At 36.1% G+C, this 23,778-nt stretch overlaps 1 protein-coding gene across 3 annotated transcripts in view; it reads left to right on the top strand.

Annotated features, from left to right (window-relative positions):
• Positions 1–23,778, top strand: part of LOC145685746 (uncharacterized) — a 172,132-nt gene that overhangs the window by 21,563 nt on the left and 126,791 nt on the right. The window contains exon 1 of one of the 3 annotated variants that reach the window (XM_081758244.1): positions 22,504–22,663. The exons of the other annotated variants lie outside the window; for them this stretch is intronic. The gene's annotated coding sequence lies outside the window, so the exon portion shown is untranslated. Of the gene's footprint in view, positions 1–22,503; positions 22,664–23,778 lie in introns of those variants that run through there. 3 annotated transcript variants of the gene reach the window in all.

Below are 23,778 nucleotides of genomic sequence, written 5' to 3'. Positions count from 1 at the left end.
CAAAGGTATCTTTAATCTTTCATATTTATGTATTATTTATAACCATAAAGTAACTAGTGAACAGAAATTGCAGCCTACAGTGTAAAATAATTGGTGTTGAAGTGGATGAAAGTGAAGATTATTACTGATTTTTTTTTTTTTAAAAAAAGCTATACATATAAAGTTTTTATCTGTTAACGCAACAACTGTCTAACAAATTAAAATGAGAACTATGTGGATTTGTCGCTGCAATCTTTGAATATAAATGCTCTCATTTGAAGAAGAAAATGGAGCATGTCATGAAAACGTTAAGATACATTGTAGCAAGAAATGTTTTGAAATAGTAGCAGAGCATATTATTGAGATAGTATCACCACCGTTCTTTGTAGAAGTAATATGTACCATTACGTTTTTCTATATAATCTGGAGAAACATAATATAAATGGCTTTTAATCATATGGGAAATTCTTATCGAAATAACATACTTACATGTACTCATTTTGTGTATATTTTTTAATGTGGAAAAACTGACGTAACAATCACGTCATTTAAGCAACGGAATTTCTCACTCAATATTGAAAGTAAAAGCAGTGCTTTGTTTGAATATCGTTTCGTCTTTCTGAAATGATTCGCTTGTTGGCAATTTAGAGTAGCAGGAAGTTCGTTTTAAGTGCGTGAAAAAGAGCGCTCATGCGGGAATAAGAAGTTTAAAAAAGAAATACAAACCTACTGCAGAGTATATACTATACGTACTTTGGAGGACCATGTTTGAAGGCAATAAAAAAATAAAAATCCACAAAAGCGCGCTATAAACGGTAGAATCACCGAAGCTGAAACTCAAGTGTCCCTTTTTTTTTCTCCCAAGTACTTTTGTAACCAAGATTATGGCATTGTGTAAACTGTAAAGTAACCACACACGCGTAGTGACGGACACTTACTGGTTTTTAGAGTAGAGCTCTAGGAAATATCATTGTAAAATTCTTCCTTATTAGCCTACATAACTTGTGCACATGATAGCTTTTGCTCGGCTTTGTAATGCATTTAACAATACTTGACGTTATATGATAGGCTACTTGATGCACTTATTTTCTTGTCTTCAATTAGGTGATTTTCAAGGTCAAACACTTGGAATTTCCAAATTATTCCGTGGCAAACGCAACTTAAGCAAGAAGTACTTGTACAAGTCGCGTAACAGAAAACTAAGTAAATAGGAATTTCATTTTGAGCATCGGCAAATAGAAACTTTACAATCAAACATAGTCGGTGTCAGGATTTTGGTAATCTGGGTGCAGGCTAGGATGGGACAACACATCCTAACATTGTTGCCAGAATGTTCTGCACTATTGAGCCTTAAGATCTCAAAAATAATCCCAAAGTTTTACTTTAAAAAAAATAGAAAAACACGGTACAACAGCAAGTAACTTATAAGAGACTTAGAAGTCACTCAAATATATCCAAACATAGAAAACAAGAAATATACAACATTCAAAGATTATTGTAGGAAATCTGAAAATCGAAGTTAATGTGGGTGCAGTTGCACCCACTGCACCCACTATGGGGCCGCCTATACTATCAAACATAGTAGCCAGGTGAGTACATTTTTTTTTAGAGTTCAGAGCAGTGATGCCAACCTGAAACATTATTTAAAAAAGCCCATTTCGAGAGGTGGAAATTCCTATTTTGCTCCTGAGCTTCCTACGCTATACTAATATAAAAATTTCAGAACTTTGAATATATGAGCAATGAAATTAATGTAGAGGTATATAAGTCATTTATCCAAAAATTCCGATTGTCTATGTTTATCAAACAGCTTATGAACACATATTTTCTTTAATTGAAAGAGACAGTTGAAACTGCTCATGAAAATAGGTACATTTTGTAAATTTGGTGCTTTTCTTTTTCAGATTCACAAGTCACTGTATATATCACTTTAACACTAACATGTATTTTATAGTTAGAAAAGCATGCAATTAACATCGATTTCACATTTACTGAAGACTCATTTATCTACTCGCTCATAGACAATTTCCTTGGTGTTAATGGAATAGGTATGTGAAAAATCCTATAAATCCTGTCATTTTTACGAAGATTCTTTTTATCCCATTTCAAGAAATCGTCAAGAAAATCCCACAATATGGGATTTTTCCCCACGAGTTGGCATCACTGGTTTGGAGACACATTTTCAGTGTTAGCACAATATTATGAAGCAATTGGGAAGCTATATTAAATTATTAACAATGTCCAATACCATTTATCTAGGCCATCTTCGTTCTTTTAACCCATTGGTTTATAAAGGGAATTATTTTTCTATTTTGTTCGAAATGAATTGAAATTTCAAAGATGTCATTTTACTGATATTTCTTCAAGGTGCAGTTAAATGTCCTTGCTTTCTCAAAATGAATTTGCATTTATATAAATTTAATACAGGGTGACCCAATTGAACGCCCCACATTTTTAGAATAAAAGTATTGTAGACTTGTTGCTTATTCAAAAAGATAAAATTGTATCGAAAACAATTTGTAAATAATCTGTTCTGTTGTGTGTTGAAATGACACAATAATTGACAATATAATTGTTGTAAATAATACTCAATAAAACCTCTCACTCTGTGGCGCTGTCAGTGGAGGGGCGTGAGTAGTGTGGGTTGTCGTGTCAATTTCTGTTGTCATAATGGTTTGGTTAGGAATTCATCGCGCGTATGTAGTCATAAAAAAAAAAAAGCATCACTTCTGTGATTACAGTGCAAAGAGTTTTCTGCTTAAAGTTTGCTCTTAAACGTACTGAAAATCCTCTTATTCGAATGTCTATCTTGTAGAGGGTCGAGAATTACCGAACAACGGGTTCAGCGTTGAAAAAAAGAAATCATCTGGCCCACCTAAAAGTGGTCCGTACGTTTGAGAATATTGAGGCTGTGAGACAGTCCTTTTGCAGTTCCTAGGGAAAGCGTAACAAGAATTTTACAGAAAGATCTACAGTTTCAACCAAACCTTAGCACTTAACTTAAAGAGCATAATCATGGGACGTTAAACTAAAAGATTTCACGGGCGGACAGACGGACAATTCAGATTTGGCAAGAGGAAGGGGGTGAGGCAAAGTTGTCCACTGACTTAAGAGTTTCAGATTTTTTATTAGTATGAAAGAAAGTAATAACGCTTTCAAAGTCTTAACTGGAAGATCAATCGGAAAACAACCATTAGGAAAACCTAGGCGCAGGTGGGAAGACAATATTAAGGTGGATCTCGCAGAAGTAGGAATATAAAATAGAAACTGGATTCAGTTGGCTAAAGATAGAAGTCAGTGGAGAGCTTTCGTGAACGCTGCATTGAACCTCCGGGTTCCATAGGCCATAGAGTTAGTTATATTGGTACACAGTTTATTAAAAATTGTGTTTCACAAACTCGGCGGAGGAATAATCCCTTGCCCTTTGCAATTGACGCCTCTGACAGCATACGGACTGACAGAGTATGTAATTGAACTACTTACTGCAGAAAGCAAACATGTTCAACATTTACACAATATTTCTTTTTTTATGACGATAATGGTTTGTTATAAGTCATTTGATCGTCTAGCACCGAAATGACACTTGTCCGCTTAATAACAATGGGCATCGCGACGCCTTTAATTTTCATGTTATGGTAGAAATATCGTAAATATAGTTTTTCTTACCTCTCCTGCCAACATTAGGAAATGTGGCCATGTTTGCTTTCTGCAGTAAGTGGTTCAATTCTATAAACTACTTTTGGTAAACCAAACTCACTAAAAATTATCCTTTCATGTTGAAGTTCTCTCCGTTGTATTACAGCCACAGCCAGGATATAAGCTGGTTGTCTTTGGTGTTGGGAATCTATGAGATAACCGCTGTGTTACAGACTTGTTGTTGTGCTGTCTGCCGACTCCAGCTTCTCGTGGTTGGCAATTGTCCCAAGAAAGTTAGTTGTTAAATTTGTATCGATTACATTTTATAACAGCAAACAATTCTTAGCAGCAATCAACTAAACTCGTTAGTTACAAACATAATCATCTTCTACAGCTTTTAAAAAGTTTATTCTATTAGAGACTTTTCCTTTTTCCTCTATACACACCATGCTGATCCAAATAATGAATGCGGGTGCCACTATTTAATGACGTACTTAAAAAAAAAAAAAAAAACAGACAAATTATCTTCTAGTACTACTTTAAAAATTCTTTCTTTCATTAGCGACTTTCCAATTTACTAAGTATGCTTCTGCGAGAGAATATTGTTTAGTATCTCACGAACTTTGGGAATAGAGTGAGCGGAGGCACAACAGGGGTTAGGAAGCCAAAAGCACAGGGGTGGGTGCTATTGACTGTTGTCTATATATTAAAATGCTAGGTTTATATGTTTATCTGCAAAGAAAAGTTTATATGTTTGTCTCCAATCCTTTCGACAATGAGATCTCGAAAGCCACAAGTGCTAGAAATGTACCGTTTTCAGTGGTCATTTACAAATTTTGTGTAGATTGTTCAGTTATAATTGAATATTTAAAAAGATGGCCGTTATTTCTGTATTACATTTTTAGGGGTACACTGGAATTGTGAAATTTTAAAAAAGTAACGCATCATATCCTACGAGTTATACATTCCAACATAACATAGTTTTGTACAGGGTTGTATATCTCTCAGGCGTTTGTTTCATATCCAAATAATAATGAAAAACGAAGTATAAGCATTTCTCCAGTCTAAGATGAATCTTTATTGTTTGGAGTGTTTTGCCCAATGAACACCATATATTACTGATATTATAATTAATTCTGTGTGTAATATGTTTGCTTATTACATACTGCATGCAAGAAGAAAGAAAACGCGGATCATACATGAATTAGAAACTCCAACCGGAAGTAGGCTCAATTCTTTCAAACGGTGCGAGATATTGAAAAATCTCCCCTTTATGATACCGACTTTATCAAGACGTCCTTCACTTGTGTCTGTAAAAGAACGTGTACAGATATTGTGAGGAATGACCAGGAAATTGATGCTGACATGTGTATGATGCACTAGAGAGCGCAGGTTCAGCTAGTTGTCATTTAAATTACTTTGAAATAGAGCATATGAGGTATTGAAATGTGTATAAGTGTGTAATTCTTTTCTTATGAAGGGTTACATGGTAGATAGGCCACTATTGTTTATATTATTATAATTAATTTATTTAGTTACATGTTCCCTGCATAAATATTTTTCTTCTGAGATAAAGTATTTCTTTGTAAAGTAATAGATACAATCCGAAAAGTTCCACAATCTTTTCCAACATATTGTCCAATTTTAGTACTATTTACTACCGTAACTACACGAAACTTTTTACTTTCAAGTAGTTGACGTCTTTGCACCTTCAAATAAAAAATAAAAATAAAAATATTTTTCCCAAATGAAGCACTACATGCTTTTATTTACATATTACAACTGAAGCAAAATATAAAGAAATAAAATAATTAAAGTGGGTGTTTGTGGGAACCCAAAGCGAAAATCCAATAGTAAAGGAAACTGCCATATACGATAGAATGTCCTTCTCCGGTCATCACTAGAACAGGCCTACGTATTTTCTGATTGTGTTAAATAAAGAAATAAAAAAAGGGGGCAGTAAGGTGTGTTTATGTATCGTTCTGTGAGCATATGTGTGTGTGTATATATATAAAAGTGAAAATGTGTGCAGTTAGTTTAAAATACTGCTTCCACATGCATGAGTAAAAGAATCGCAAACGGATGTGTAACAGAATGGGTTTTAACTTCCTATATCATAAAACAGAATAACAGTGTTAGCGTCGCTCGTAAAACGTTAAGGAAGATATATATATATATATATATATATATATATATATATATATATATATATATATATATATATATATATATATGAAATTTATTTTTATTTTGTAATCTACCCGAGTGTTGGGGTAATATTGCGGTAGAACTAAATCCAGTTCAAAATAATATATATATGAATGATTTCATATGAATAAAGAAATAATTCATATATGAATACATTATGAAATATCTCAACTTTAGATCAGTTGAAGGAAAGATATATGGCTCCGCTCTTCATTTACAGCGAATTGTACTGATTTTTTAAAAAAAACATTTTCTCTTCGTAATGAGTAAGATTATTATTGATAACAGATATTATTGAAACAAGTTATGCATGAAACAATGTAATACAGGCTGAGGTAAAAAAATAAATAAATAAATAAATAAATAAAAGTCAGATAATATACCCACAAGAATTATATTGTTAAATTATTCCAATATTGCCAGCCTCTGGCTGAATGTGTAACTTGTACGAGTGTGTTACAGGCCCGTATCCAGAGGAGTCTAGGGGGGACCGGCCCCCCCTAAATTTTAGCTGGGCCCTTAAAAGTTTTACAGTAGGCTTGCAAAAGAACTATAATATGGTGATGAACTATCATATGGTTGGATCGGGCCCCCCCTAACTTCAGCCGGCCCCCCCTACATTTTTGGGTTGGCTACGGGCCTGGTGTGTTAGCATGATAGGAGAAGTTTGATACACGGGCGCATCCCACAATTTCGTAACTCGATTAACATGTGTACAGTCTCTGAACAGAACTACATTTGTTTAACAGAAAAATCATTGATCCAAGCTAAAAGACTTGATCTTATGCCTCATCTGTACTCTTTCTTTTCTTACAAAAATAAGTTTCTAGTTCTATTGTTTTCTCTAAAAATATAGATGGCACTAATTAACAGTTACTTATCATCTTTTCGGGTGCACAATAACACAGATGTAATGTTACATAGACGTATTCAACCCCTTCCCTCCAAAAAAAAAAAAAAGAAAAGAAAAGAAAAGAAAAGAAAGAAAAGAAAAAGAAAAAGAGAGAGAAATTATTTGGATCCTTGCACAAAACTTGTCTGGGTGCACGTCTGACTTGAGACATAACTTCTGGCACTCTTTTTTCTGAAGGGAAAAGAACTTAAAATTATTTTGGGAGTCGTTCTGATGACCGTGTCAATTATTTCATTGAAACTTGACATTATAACTACCTCTGCAGGAAACTTCTTCTCGAAACACAATCTGTGTAACCGTTTCAACTGATTAGTTGGAATTTGACGTCGCATTATCAGTATCAAGGATATGTAAAACAAAATCTGAGAGATCCAACTCACTTCTCGAGTTTGTATTCGAGGCAAGCACCTCCAACCGGTAATCAATCGGTTGGGGTCTCGCTTCTCATATCCAATTTGACCTGAACAGCCCCCGCGATTCGGAAAACAGCCGAAATATCGTCTCTATAATATTACTGCAGAATTTTATAGTTGGCTAATGAAGTTCATTGCTTGACTTCCAACATTGATTTGTTCGGTTCCTGGTGTGATATTTCTTAATCAAGGTACCGTGTCTTAAACAGTATAATTTCATGATTATTCATCTTCCCATATTGATACATAATACAGTGGTTTTTGAACATGACTATACAAAAAGATTTAACAAAACTCTGCTTGTGTTCAGTGGCATCTTTTATATTCTACACAATAACTTTTACACATTTGCTCGATTACACTTTGACGATCTCTCAAAGAAAAATATGTAGTTTTATGTTTTGTGTGATTCTTACGCGTTTATACTCTGCTAAGTGTTGTACATATCTGTCAGTGCAATGCTTTGACACATAGGTGCACTCAAAGAAGAAAGCAAATTACAGATTTCGTGAGAAGAGAGAGAGAGAGAGAGAAACACAGAGGGGAGAATAGTGTTTGTTAGAAGTACGTTAGCAGCCTCACACAAACTCTTCATGTATATACTGATGTTTCGTCGTCTCCGGGTCACAAGTCACACCAGATCTGCCTAAGTCACGAGTCTGTCCGTATCCCGCATCAGACCGAGTCGCGAGTCTGTCCGTATCACTGCATCAGACCGAGTCGCGAGTCGGTCCGTAGCACTGCATAAGACCGGGTCATGAGTGTGTCCGTGACACCACATCAGACCGGGTCACGAATCTATCCATGGCATCGCATCAGACCGGGTCGCGAGTCTGTCCGTGTCACCACATCCGACCGGGTTATGGACCTGTTCATATCACCGCTTGAGGCCGGGTCACGAGTTTGTTTATGTCATTACACACCAGACCGGATTATAGGTCTCTCCATGTCACCGCATCAAACCGGATCACGAGTCTGTCCGTGTCACCGCATTAGACCTTGTCATGAGTCTGATTAAAATTGAGCTTTCTCGGTCACAGATCAAAGACTTCGTCACCTATTTCATCATTGATTATAACCGTAATAGGGAGAGACAAAATTGATTATAACCGTAATAGGGAGAGACACCATCTTCCAGCTGGAATATTTCGGTAAAAACCTTCATTTAGGGTGTTCGGGTAACTGTGTTCAACAAGTTCCTTCTGTCTACCACACTAAAACTACCATTTTTTTAAAAGGCCGAGGACAGTTTTTTAAAACCATTATATCACAACTATAACTTTCGCTGGATAATCCAATTACGGCTAGTGTCACTGCAATACTATCAATTTTACATTCGAATCTCATCATTCATACATTAGGCTACTGCTATAGAGGATAGAGAAAAAAACACCTGGTTCGTAATGATTAATGCTCTCAATCATATGCTCTCTAACAAAATTTCAGACATTTCTTGTCACTCTCAAATTTCTGAATCTTTTAGCAATGTCAACAATATGCGTGTGAAATGCGTTAACATAAATCTTATGTCACAAATAGTAATATATGCCGGTCGAATTTCAAGTTTCTAGCGTCAGCAGTTTGGTCTAGGCCCTGCATCAGTTAGTCAGGACTTCTATTATAAACATCAGGGGAGAAAATGACAGAGGAAAGATAAATTAGAAGTTGAGCTCGACAGGGATGCTGTCTCTCACATACATTATTTAACATCTATCTAGAAGAGAAAGTTAAAAAAGAACCAATATAACAAAGACAGAATTTCGGTAGGAGATAGAATGATTACATATATACAGTTTCCAGATGCGTTTCTTGCAGAATCTGAAAAAGAAAACCAATAAAATGTTGAGGAAAGGTTGAAGAAAGGTTATGAAGAGTATTAGATGAAAATGAATGTGAGAAACAAAAGACATGATGATTGGAACGAAGCAATCAGTGTTAAATAGAAAAGTGGGAAGGGAGCAAATAGAACAAGTGACTAGTTTTCGATACCTTGGTAGTATTATTAGTGATTATATGAAGTGTGAACGTGAAATAAAAGCAAGGATAGGAATGGCGAAAGAAGCCTTTAGGAGGAAGAAAATAATATTTTGTGGGACCTTAAATAAAGGGTTGAGAAAAATACTTATAAAATGCTTCGTGTGGAGTGTTGTACTGTATGGATCAGAAAAATGGACATTACGCAAAAATGGTGAAAAACGACTGAAAGTCTTCGAAATGTGGGTATTGAGAAAAATGGACAGAATTAGTTGGGTCGAGCAAAAAACGAATAAGAGGTCGTTAAAAATGGTAGTGGAGAAAATAACAGTTTTAGATATTCTATTATTGATAAGAGAAGGACAAACTAGCTAAGAAGGAACTGCATTATGAGGGACGTGCTTGAGGGTATGGTGACAGGAAAGAGTGGGAGAGGACGAAGGAGGCTACATTTGATGTACGATATGAAAATGGAAAAATCGTACGTAAAGACGAAGAGGCTAGCGGAAGACCGTAGAGCATAGAAGCTTCTTACCGTTGAGGCAATTGACTTGCCAATAATGGCAGAATACCTATGACAATGATGATAGTGATTTTTGTCTGCGTGACTGCGCGTGGGTGGTAGAAATCTTAGCAGTAAAAATGTAATAATAATGGCTTATACATCTATTTTGTAATATTGTTTTTAAAACGTAATAAGACAACGTGGGTGAGATTGTGGAACAATTTCAGGTGATAACAAGATATTTATGCTTGTTGCTATATTTTTACCACGATTTGACACAATTAATAAAGTTTTTTTAGTATTATTATTGTTATTGTTTACAATGTTTTCGTGGTGTATTGTCCACTGCGGTTGTTAGGAAAAAAAAAAAAACATGTTACGTAAGCTTCAAAGTGTGGATAAGACTTTTATTAGAACTTAAATGGGTTTTGCTTGCAATTTATTATATTTTTTACTCAGTAGAAGAAAGAAAACCTCGTTTACAAAAGCAAGCTCAAGATCTGTATCTTGAATATTTCGTACTTACAAGGATGGAAAATTAGTACTTGACGTCAATCCACTATGAGAAAGTTAATTTCAGTCCTCTGTATGTATATACTGGTATATACGTATGTATGTGTGATTATAATGTATTATACTGATATATCAAAACCGACTTAAAGGCGGGGAAGGCGTAGCATGAAACGGCTAGACCTTATAGTAAAAAATGTTTCTTGATTATGATCAAACGATTCGTATCGAGAAGTTATTTTCTCACATAATTGTCAGGTTTTGCAACCGTCTTTTGTTTGTAAGTGAAATAGCCTCCGAAGTCTTATTTAATTGCAGATGGGATTTTTTTTTTTTTTTTTTTTTTTTAAGAGTCCGGTACAGAAAGAAGTTATCGCATTTTCACATATTTACACTTCACGCCACAGTCACGATGTTTTTTTTTTAAATTATTTTTCACAATATAGAACGGAAGGACTAATTACTTCATAAAAGTAACCAGTCCAGTGGCGTACGCAACGAAGGGCGGCTCCGGATTTAAGAGCCTGACACTAAAATTAATACAAAATTTACTATTTTTCCTTTCATTGTTTTTCATAAGGGAAAGGAGATAATGAAATGCAACTTACCACAATCATAGATAATGTTATTCTACAACAGGAAATACGTGCCTGAAGACTTTTCATTGTTGCCATCCATAGAAATTACAGCGTTGCCAGAATATCATTTGCCCCAAAATCTAAGTTAAGGCAGCGACTAGATGAGCGAACTTAACTGCATTTGATTACGTATCATGTTGTCTTGGAATCCTGTGAACTACTTTTTAAATAACTATTGTATTTAGTTTGTAATAAGCAAACTAGTTTTAATATATGGTTATTAAAATTAAATAATAGTAATAATACGTTATATTTGCTCTACAGCAACGATTAGGCTTATAACATTATTCATGTGTTACACATCACAACTCATTTGGTATTACTCCTTACATAATACCTCCGCTTGAGCATTCATAAATTTTGTCCTGGATTTCGAATATTCAGTTGAGCATGATATGTTAAAGAAAGTGACAATTACTAGTTGATCAAAAGGAAATAGACACAAGAAACTTAGCTGGAACTGTTCATTTTACTATATGTGTCGGTTAATAAGGCAAAATAAAATTTAGTTAAAATTTTTATTAACAAATTATGACCTAAGCACACTTAATTAATATTTTCTAGTGTTCTTTGTGCTAAATAATCCAAGTTAACAACTGCAATTATCCTGTGGAAAATATTTTAACCTTACAATTGCATGATTTTTTATTTTTATGAAAAAAAAATGCAATTATAAACAAAAATGAGTAACGGAAGTGCCGGTACATCGAATTTCCCAATCTGATTCAACATGCATTAACAACCACATACCGTTATGTAGGAAAGCACATATTATTTGCCAATATGGCCGATATCTGTCCCGCTATGCATTGCAGGGTTAAGGAAATCTCAAACTTTTTTTTGCGTACTCTTTTTATACTAAATCATAATTAAAAGGAGAAGAAGAACAAAATTGGCACTAAATTAATAGTCTATAGAATCCAATTCTTATTAAATATCAGCACACCAGAAACATGAAAATTATTTAACATTGCAAAATATTAAATTATAACACTATTTGTCTAGTTCAGGCAATAATTAAATAAAATTAATGAAAACAAACTCTAAGGAAATCGGGTCGTTATAAAGCCTTTTTACCATCTAAACGCCGTATAAATATGACTAAATTCAACCATAAAATGATTCAAATGACAAGACTAGCGCTAGGTAAATGAAGTTGGGGACCAATGATGAAAACAAAACTAAGGGTATCATTATTTTTTCTTGCGATATCCTCAGTGCCATGCCATGGAAAATTTGAGCCCGGGGCGCCCCCACCCCCACCCCCGTACATACGAGTGAGGTCAACAGACCAGCCGCGAAGCGCCGCCATGATTGGCCTGAAGTCTAAGAAAATTTTCAAAAATAAACCCTGCTTTTCCTTGATTTTGAGCACTTTTTATTACTTTTTCCTTCCATTATATATATAATTTTTTCCTCCCGAATTTTACGCTCCATTACTTTGGCGCCCAGGGTCGTCGCCCCGCTTGCCTCCAAACGACACAGTACTGGATATCCTCTTCATCACTGCTTCGATCTCAAGTCAGAAGTCTCATTAAGGGAATTTTCACCATTTTGTATCAGTGATTTTTATTTTATTTTATAGAAGTGGATATTTTAGTCGCACGATCAAACTTAAACGTTCATTACCAGTTCTATTATATTATTTTATTATATAATATTTATTGAATAATTCATGGCTCACCCAGAAAAAGTAATCAGTTTGACTCGGTTTCTGGAACAAGTCATACACTGATATGAAAAAAAAAATGGTTTAATATTCCATTCATACTGAAACAGTATATACACATTGTGTGCACGTAATAGTTGCAGCATGGTCGATCTGTAACATTGACACAGATCCTTCCAAGTACTATAATAATAATACAATGTGTATAACTGCTTCTTCCACGTGATATATGTCTATCAAAGAGCGACGTCCGGAACGCGAAAGGCATGCATCCCGTCTTTTTCATTTCACTTGAGACGTTTCGTACATGGAAGGAATGTCAATGAATTGTGAGATTTTTTTTCACTTTTTTTTATGTCATGGTAGATGATTTTGGCCGTCCTTCAACCTCTTTATATAAGATTATCATTTTTCTAAAATAACATTGAGACAAAAGAAACTGTTTGATGGTTGGATTCCAAGTCATTAGTTTAAAGTTCGTCATTAACTTAAAATCATCTCAAGGAAGATGAAAGTAGATGGCAGAAAAAAGTGTTTAAAAGAAGAAAAGTACCGGTATCACAAATCAACAAACACCTACATAGCGAAATTTAATAATAATAATAATAATAATAATAATAATAATAATAATAATAATAATAATAATAATAATAATAATAATAATAATAACCTTTTATAAATTTGGCTTTATAAAGGTAAATTATAGACTTTCAGTCAAGCAGCTATAGTATCATCCCTATTTATCCTAAGATTATGGTTCGCACCTTATTCTCTTCAGAATAGAACATCCTTTCAAACGGCGCCATTCACATTTTCCTATCGTGTCCCTTAGGCGGGAAATATTTAGAGAAATCAGGATTTTCTGATTTCTTTCATATTTCGATCCCCTCTGGACCCTCGTGTGCTAATGCACAGATCTCAAAATCAACTAAAAAAAATAGTAAGGGTGTACTAAATGTGTGTACAAAATTTCAATCTTCTAGGTGAAAAAGTAAGCCCGCCAAAAATAATAAAAGTAGGCATAACAAAAAAATACTTTTTAAAGTTATGACGTCATCACACCCTAGGCTTGAAAAAACAAAAACAGAAAAAACGAAGGAAAAAGCTTTATTGGTACTTCTTTAATGGATTAATTAAAGACATTATTCTAGTGCCTAAAAATAGGCACTAAAATTTATAAAGGATAATAATAATAATAATAATAATAATAATAATAATAATAATAATAATAATAATAATAATAATAATAATAATAGAAGCTCTCCCCATTGGTCTTTTTAGTAGCGCGCTTGCTTTTGTGCACAGGTCAAAGGTTCGATTTTCGGTAGGACAACCTGTGAATTTGAACCCATTACGGTAATTCGGAATCCACATTAAACTGTAGGTCCACGTCTCATATAGGCTTCGTGCTGAAAAAGGATTTTCAGCATCAATAAACCAACAAACAAACTTCTTACCTAATGTGACACCCTTCGCAGCCTATGGCAAACGCATGTGCTTATTGATTCCAAGCTCGATCTATGTTAGAAGTTTAGTCTATGATAGTCTGAGTAATTCTTCAGATCCCGGTTTAAGTGGTAGTGCCCACAGACATCTTCGTCCAAGTTTAAGTAATGGTTGAGATTTTGGTTTAAGCGGTGGTGCCCACAGGCATCTTCGTACCAGTGTGAGTAATGGTTAAGATCCAGGTTTAAGCGGTAGTCTTAGTAATGGTTCAAATTCCGGTTTAAGCGGTATGCTCATAGGCATCTTCGTCCGAGTTTTGAGTATAATAGTTCAGATCTCAGTTTAAGCGGTAGTTGCCACAGGCATCTTCGTCCCAGTTTGAGTAATGGTTCAGATATCGGTTTAAGCGGTCTTGTCCACAGACATCTTTGTCCCAGTCTGAATAATGGTTCAGATCCCGGTTTAAACGTTACTGGCCACAGGCATCTTCGTTCTAGTTTGACTAGTGAGTAACAGGTCCGCAACCAGACGGGGACTAGGGGGATGGCCCCCCTAAACTTTTCGTGACCCCTCCAGACCTTAACACAATATGTTTTAATTATTAATACAAAAAACACAATTTAGCTACTTGTGAGAGAATTTTAATGACTTGCCCCCCCCCCAATATATTCATGGCCCCCCAATCCTCTGTAGCTGGTTGTGGGCCTGGTGAGTAATAGTTCATATCTCGGGTTTTTGGTAGTGTCCACAGGCATCTTCGTCCCTAAAGGGCTGTGATTATATACATATCAAACATGAATAACTGTTACTTAAGTTGTACCCATGTAAGGTAGTATGAACATATAACAGCTAATTTATTCACATTACAAACCATAATGTTTTGTGAATAAATTATACTCTAAATTAGTTCGATTATTAGGATCTCGCAATGGTAGTCAAGATTAGTGTTAGCACGTCCGTCCTTTACTCCACACGGTAATTCTTGAACTAAAGCAAATTTGGAATTGGTTTCTTAAAATACGAGTAGAGCGATCATCACCGTTGAGTTTATTAATTAATTCAATCTTTTAACATCTCCACAAGGAACGGTGATTTTTAATGGTGACTGTACATATTCCATTAAAAGTCTAAAACTTTCCCTAGCTTCTATGCAACCTGTCAAGTGGCACAGAAATGTTGGTTGCCTAAAATACAAGGATAAGTAGCTTTTCTTATTGTAATATTATTATCTGGGCCGAGTTCGTTAATGGATTCAATCTGTTAATATCTTTACGGTAAAAGTGGCTATCCTTATCCCGTTTAAAATCTTCAATATTCCCTAGATTCTATGCAACTTACACAGTAGCAAAAAAATGTTGGTTGCCTATAACACAAGGATAAGTAGTAACAACGCAAAATTCTCCTCGAATATCCATACATGGAATCATCCGATCCTATTTGATGTCTTCAGCAGAGTTTTTTACTACATGAAATTTAATGTTTTTTCTCTATCTCTTTGATATATATATAAAATTGAAAACATTTTAGTCACTTTTACTTTCCGTCATTCAGTTCTTACGACATTTCTTGTTTGTTATTTTTTTGCTGAAACATTTTTTGCACGTCATTTACAAAGCGTAACCATTAGTCCATTACAAAAGTAAAAGTCACGGAGATTCTGATATCATCCGGTAGAGGACAGTGCTTCAGTCTCTTGACATTTCGTACCCAATATCCCTGATTTCATAAAGCATTCTGGACAAAAATTAAGAATCTTCTTTCAACTCTCTTGTATTTCTTTCTTGACCTCTCCGTCGGTCAGTGGCGGATCTAGGCCGGGGGACCTAGGCCGCCTCCCAGTTTTTTCTGTGACAGAAATAATTTAAGCTATTATGTATATATTTTTGAAAGTTTATAGTAAACTCATCATATACCTATCATAGTCTGGGGTCTGACTGCCCCCCTCCCCAGTTTTAACCCTCTAGATCCGCCTCTGCCGGCGGTCTAGCAACTATTGCGCTTGCATTTTGGTGCATGGGTTCTGGTATGTTCGATTCGCAGTAAGAGCGCCTTGAAATTTCAAAGCATACAGTGGTTTGGATTTGGAAAAACCAGAGAGCTCTAGTCAAGTTAGGTGGCTGCGGTTAGACTTTTCAGAAAGCTCTTTTGTTGAGTGCACTGAGGTAAGAAAGTACAACCTGTGTGAAACAGAGAAGATTCAATATATATATATATATATATATATATATATATATATATATATATATATATATATATATATATATATATATATATATATATATATATATATATATATATATATATATATATAGTGTATATAGTGTTCGTTAGGAATGCGCACGAGACAAGATTTGAGGCTGTCCCATCTCGAAAATGTACTGTAAATATGATGTCTCGACTCGAAAAACGTATATTTTTCTATTGGAAGAACTGTGTCTCGACTCGAATTTTCTCAGGAAAATTCTGTCTCGACTCGACTCGTGCGCATCCCTAGATTTCGTATAGGACAAAGTTTAGGAGATTCAACCACAACTAGCACGACAGCCCTTATGGGCCTGAAGGCGTATCTTTTTTGTCTCTAAAAGACGTATTAGGAGCTTTCCTAGATCTAATGGGCAAGGGCGCTTATCCTGGGGGACCAGGGCCTCCGAAAGCTCATGGGGGCCCCCTAATGTATTTATTAATATACAATATTTGGCATAATTTGAATGCAATTTGTCTTAAAATCTTCATATATATATATATATATATATATATATATATATATATATATATATATATATATATATATATATATATATATATATATATACCTTTCGCATCTGAATGCCCCCCCCCCCAAATTTACGGGGAAATCGACGCCCTTGCTAATGGGCGTCACTTTTTTTTCACGTGACTCTCCAGTTTGCTTCACGACACTGGGTAGACGTCAGAATTGAACCTGAGACTACGCAGACGTGAGTCGAACGCTCTAATCACTAGGGCAAGGTGATTCTTTACGAGATCTAAACAATGAAAAATAATTTGATTGTCAACAAGTCGACCTATCACTCAGGGCTGAACTATTATGTCCTGTAGTATTCCACTTAGCCTGCAGAATCTTGGACTTTAGTCGTTCTTATAGGAAAAATAAAACAAAAGGTTTTCTTTCTTTCTTTTTTTAATTTTATGGGCCTCGATTATACCCCGCTCTCGCCTCTGGTGTGAGCGATCCCGGGTTCAATTCCCGGTGGGAGCACTCGGTCGAAAAAGTGTAAAGCGATTTCATAGACCAGCCACCATGAATGAGGTTTTCCTGGGTTTTCCTCATTCACACCAGGCAAATGCCGGGGTGGTACCTAACTTATAGGTCCCAGGCCGCTTCCTTTCTTCCCCAATTCTTTTTTCCTTCCCTTTCCCCGGGTAGTATGCTCGCCGAGAGACGTCATCCCTCAAAACGTGAAGGGCTAAATGGCCTTAGATGCCGAAAGCCCAGAAATCTAAATCCTAAATCCCTAAATCGATTATACTCGATGGGTTTAACACTGAAGCAAATGGACAATTAACAATAGCGAATGATTATGAACACACTTAAATAATGGAAAAATTGAGAGAAAACAGGACAAATCCGAGAAAACTAACGAATACGATGTAATTAACCATAAAGTCACATTACCTGGGATGGAACCAGGACTTTTCGGGTCAGAGATGAACGGTCTCGTACTGAGCCATCTTGTCTCCTTCGTTCTTATAGAATGGTAACTAGTGTTGGCCGCGACACGAAAAATTTCTATTCTCGTTTCGAAAACGAAACGATATTCGAGACTAAAAGTAGATGATCAAATCCGAGACGAGAGCACAGAAAAATTCATCCAGGCTATAAATCTCAAATACTGTTTTTAGTTTTACATCACGTGATTCATAGTATAAAAACTTTAAATTGACAAAGTCAGCGCCGTAATTACGATTTTTTGGGAGGGGGGAAGCATTAATAGACCTATTTGGGCCCCCTAGAAAAAGTTGCAAAATTTGAAAATTGGCCCCTTCTTTCCTTCTTTCTTTGACTCTTTGTGGACCCCCTGGAGCCTGTGGGCTCTCCTGCACAGCAAGGTCTGCGGGGCGGTTAGTTACGCCCCTGCGCCCGTTCCATATATGACAAATGAATTAAGGGGGCTATATTGACAAATCTCAAAGCCATACGAATAAATATTATTTTTAGATAGTTGACATTTTTTTTTTTTTTTTACCGAAATGGGCCCACGACTCATTTTTGTTTTATTTATCTTTTGTGTGCTGTTTTGTTTATGTAATGTAGTGAACCTGTTTGATGCTTCATTTATAATTTCATGTTCGTTTCGTATATGGAGTAGGAAAATTTTGTCTTAAAGTGGGCTCCCCTGGAACGGCGGGAAGCTTCCTTGGAGGGCAGTTGCCCCTCCTGTCCCCCTACAAGTCACGGCCCTGGACAAAGTGATTGTGTGAACATAATGAAAAGCATTTATCAACGTTTAAATATATGCAACATTAAGCAATAAACTCCAATAATAAGTATGTTTAAATGTTGTTATAACTCACCCTCTGTGGACCTCCTGTGATGCGGAAGGATTCTGACAATTTCTAGATGAAATTAAGAAGAAAATCGGGACATAAATTTTGTACATAACTTTACGAAGAAGTCACGGTGGCTCAGTGGTAGAGCATTCACTTCTGGTTGCATGGGGTCCTTGGTTCGATACCAACTCGCGCCAAGGGAGCTTTGTGGTGGACATGCATCGTGTGCATGAGTTGTCTTGGGGTTCTTCCGTTTCCTCCCACTTTCTTCATTTCTCTTCATCACCGTCTCTTTTAACCTCGCTGGGAAATTACATTTCATTTCATAAATTTACGAAACGATAACAAATAATTGTTCGAAAATCAAGACGAGACGTAATATCTATAAAATGTATGAGGTGAGATGAAACTAACTGTATTCCTTGTCTCATGAACAACAGTAACAGTAACTCAATTGGCCTAACGTGGCCAACCAGTAGAAGCGGGGTAGGTTTCCCAGTTTCTTGTCTTGTTCAAGAAGTGTAGAGCAAGCTGGAAATTTCCAAGCAATAGGTTGAGAATTAGTATTTGGGATACAACGCATACAGGAATTGTATCACTTTATTATGCAGGTAGTAACTTGTAAACGTCAATCAACACTCACCCGTATCAAGCATTCTAACTTCCTAAAGCGACAGTGAACTAGAATCTCCCTCTTCAGAGTAGAGTTTCCAAGTGGCCGGAAATGTTTCTGTTTTTTTTTTTATTATTATTATTTATTTATTTTATTTTATTTTTTTTGAGTAAAGCCGGTGACCCGGTAAGAACTTCGTACCAACTCCTTTATGACCGATTTTTTTTTTCAAATTTGTATCTAGTTTCAAGCAATTTCATCTAGTTCGAAGTATAAATTTAAAAATGTAACTTTCATTCTGTAAATCCAAAACTGTCACGTTTCACCATCTATCAAAGATTAATATATTTTGTTCATCTGTTTAGATAATTTCAAAGATATTACACGAACTGTATCAAGGAAAATTTGAAATTTACTTGTAAAGAATTTTAAACATTTATTGAGAGCGAAAAAGAACTTCTTAAAACAATTTCCTGTAGTTGAATTAGCTATAAGTTTAAAGAATAAATTTCTTTTTCCAAATCCAAAATTGTCACGTAAAGATTAAATTTTAAAGAAGTGACAGTTACTGGTAAATACAATAAAATGCTCAATGCCGATTTCAGTTTCTCATTTATAGCACAATATATCTATGAAGCTTATTAATGAATGTACTGAGGATATGCAGAATACAAGTGCTAATGCACTTTTCCCCACGATAGCACATTTGCTTCCCATAGATGGGTCAGAACAAAGATACTTCCACTTAGACCTATATCTTAGGGAATTTTGAGAGGTGCCGGTTATTTCCAGAGTTGGCAACCTATTTCAGAGAGGATTATAGGGAGTAATTTCTAGGGAAACGTTATTATTATTATTATTATTATTATTATTATTATTATTATTATTATTATTATTATTATTATTATTATTATTATTTCCAAACAGGTTCTTCTCCCTTCTCACCAAGAAGCACCATTCCATCTTAAAGTATCCAAATCGAATACTGGTTAAATCAGGATATGTGGTGGCTTAGTGGTGGAGCACTCACTTCTGTTGTGTGAGGGGTACTTGGTTCTATTCCAGTTCGCTTCAAGTGGACTTTGTGGTGGACAAACACCGTGTGCGTGGGTTTCCCCGAGGTACTCCCACTTTGTTCATTCCACCATTTTATTTATTTCTCATCATTACTGTCTTCTTTAGCCCTTCCGGCATTGCGTGGGACGTAAAACTAAAAGATTCAAATTTCTCCCGTTTCCTCCTACTTTCTTAATTCTGCCATTCTGTTCATTACTATCACCTTCGGAGTCTTCCTTATGTTAGCCCCGGTAGAAATCGTGGGCTAAAATGAAATTAAATGAAATATTTCAGTATAACATTCCATGATTTTTCTTTTTAGGTTAAGGGAGACGATGATTAAAGGAAGTGATTGATGATTTAAGAAGGAGTGGAAAGTGAAAACAGAAAGCGGGAGGAAATGAGAGAACCCCGAAAAAAACTCACGAACACAATGTTGTCCACAACAACTTACTTCGCCGGAGTCATGGGCTAAATAAAACGTTAAACAAACTAAAGTTAAGAATAAAAACCTAACTAAAAAATTAAATGAACAAAAGTATGCATGACATGTAGCCAGTAAATCACCACCACCCCCCTTCAGAATTGCTGCAAAATTCCCTCTCGGGACCATTCTTCGATCGTGCTCAACAAGATTTACCAATATTTTTGCAGTACTACTTTAATCCTCGAAGTTTTGAATCTCCCATTTGAGAAATTGTCTGAAATTATCACTGCATATTGACATGAAAGATTACCCTACATGTAAGTAGCATTATAGCTGAGAATGAGATCTGGGGGTGAGACAAGATTAGATGGGACTCTAATATAAACATGATTGTAGGCCAGGGGAGCGCATCTCCCCAACGTCTTGACCCCCTTAATTTATCATTCCCCCAATTTTACTATTCCCCCTCCCCAAAATTTAACTTTCTCCAATTTATCGTACCATTTTGAATGAAAAACTAAGTCCCCCTTAAATATTTTCTTGGGCGCAACTAGTGCACTAAACCACCATCTTTGTACACTAATGAAATGAAATGAAATCTTTCAGTTTAACGTCTCACGATTAAACCCTTTAGGCTAAGGGAGACGGATAATTAAGTAATGTGCATTATGATAGAAATTTGATGGAATGAGAATGTGGTAGAAAACGGGAGTACCCCGAGAAAATCCACGGACCCGATGTTGTCCACCATAAACATATTTGGCCTGGGGTCGAACCAAGGACCCCAGGTACCAGAGGTAAGCGCTCTACACTGAGCCCCCGTGCCCCCGCGTGGGGACTAACGTTTTAGTTAAAGATGTACTTGATAAACACAGGGGCAAGGGCGATTCCAGGGGGGACAATCGCCGCCCCCCAGAAGAGGAAACTTTCTTACTTTATATATAAATAAACCCATCCATAAAAAGTTTGGAGCTCTTAAAAGTAGCTCTAAGTAGCAGTATTACTACCGCCCGCCCCCAGTCCGTCCTGGATCCGCCCCTGCACAGGGGGTATGGTGGCTCAGTAGTAGAGAGCTTATCTCTGGCGTGTGAGGTCCCTGGTTCGATTCCGGTCCCTGGTTCGATTCCTGTCCATGGGTTTTCTTGAGGTGCTCCCGTTTCCTTCCATTTTCTCATTCCACCAATAGTCTAAACGACATAATCGGGGACGTTAAACTCAAATATTTCATTTTGATAAACACAGATAAAATAGTTTCTAACAGCAAAGCTTTTGTTTCTGCAGCGATGAACAGTTGTTGTTTCTGATGCCATGAAGTCAATCTAAGTCAAACAAATTGCTATTTAACCTTAGATAGTGGTCAAGCAAGATTCATGTACATTGTCACTGTTAGTCAAGCATAGAGTGGTGAGATCATTTGTATATACAAATAATAGGTTTTTTAAGTAAATACGAGAACAACCACAGGAAAACAACCCGAAGGTTAAGCGATCGAGTCTGGAAGTTGCAAAACAACACCTGGACTTAATTGAAACAAAATAATATAGCGTATATATATATATATACACATACACATACAAATATATGTCTAAAGCTAATAGAATTTGCTGACCTCGAAGCAGTCTATAATCAGAGAAAGGCAAACGCGGGGCAATCGACACAAATCACTCAAGCAAAGCAAAAATATAGAGTATTTCACACCAACAGCTCCTACTTTCTGCTGGCGATGAAGGGGAAAGTGTTTCTCTGGACTTTATAACTGTTTGTTCCAATTTCCAGTTATTGTTTATGTACACGGCACAAATTAGATGGCAAGGTCTTCCGATTACAATAAAACAAATTAAAAACTGTTTCTGGAATTTTGTTTAACTTGTAAAACTCTCTTTTTTTCTTTTTCTTCTTTTCCCTGTTTTTCATTCGCTTCTTTTGCTTGGTTCGACAAAAAAATATTTATCTAAAATATTCATACCATTTTCAGTTCGTGGGGAGTCTGTATTGGTGCTGTTTGTCCAGTGAGTGAAAATGGTGAAAAGTGCTGGAATGTGAAATACAAAGTTCTTCCAATAATCTTTCAGTGCTGTTTTTCTAGAATTTCTATTGTCTTCTTTTTGGCGAAGGAGTTAAGAAACTATTGTGTAATTTTGTCAGGGTGAGCCTTCTTCTTCTTCTTCTTCTTTTAACTTGCGGTTGCTAGGTATGGATGTATTTATTTATTTATCAATTTTGATGTATAGCCTACAAGACCAATTTACATTTGTTAGTTTGTTGATTGGAGTTCAGCATCGAGGCTAGATAAGACGTGAATTTTCAGTTTAAAGTAGAATCGGAACCACCATAATATGTTCCAAGGCTTTCCCATTGTAAATAGGAATGCGCACGAGACGAGTCCAGACAGAATTTTCCTGACAAAATTCGAGTCGAGACACAGCTCTTCCAATAGAAAAATATACATTTTTCGAGTCGAGACATCACTTTTACAGCACTTTTTCGAGACGAGACAGTCTCCAATCTTGTCTCGTGCACATCCCTAATTGGAAATTGAATCCGCAACCACAATTACCAAAGACGCCCGTGCTAGTTACTAAGCCAGGGAAGAGTGCGTAATTAACATTGGAACCTTTTGCAATCAACAAACAAAACATTATTATGGGCACGGTGGCTCGGTGCCAAACCACTTAACTCTAGTGTGTGGGGTCCCTGATTCGGTCCGCGGCCAAGTAAGTTTGTGGTGGGCGTTATCTGTTTGATTCCAGCTTGCACAAAATGAGCTTTTGTGGTGGACAAACACTGTGCGTATATGTTTTGTCGGGGGGTACTTCTGTTTCCTCCCTCATTATCACTCAACCAATTTTTCCATTATCGCATTCACTTCCCTTAATCATCGTCTCCCTTAGTCTAAAAAAGCATAATCGGGGGTATTAAGCTGAAAGATTTCATTTCAATTAAAGCACTAGTACTGTAATGGAAAGGGAAAGCGGAAGAAATTCAGTCAGAACCTCTTTTAAAGCTATCATCTCCATATTCACCTGGCGAAATTAAGGAAAAACCCGGGAGAACCTTAGGCAGGATCAGGAGCGTCATTTCAGATTTTGCTTGGGGGATCAAGACCCTTTGATACAAGTAAAATTTCGCGTCTTTCATTGATTCAATACTATCCTATTGATAAAATGTATATAAAACTCAAACTCAGGGGGGGGGGCAATTGCCTTCCCTGCCCCCTGTAAATGACGCCCCTGGGCAGGATAACCGACTATCGGATTCGAA

The sequence above is a fragment of the Thermobia domestica genome, chromosome 5 (assembly GCF_964235325.1).
Source record: "Thermobia domestica chromosome 5, izTheDome1.hap1.1, whole genome shotgun sequence".
Classification (NCBI taxonomy): Eukaryota; Metazoa; Arthropoda; class Insecta; order Zygentoma; family Lepismatidae; genus Thermobia; species Thermobia domestica.
Note: the sequence above shows the minus strand (reverse complement) of the source record. Positions and strands in the feature narration are given on the sequence as shown.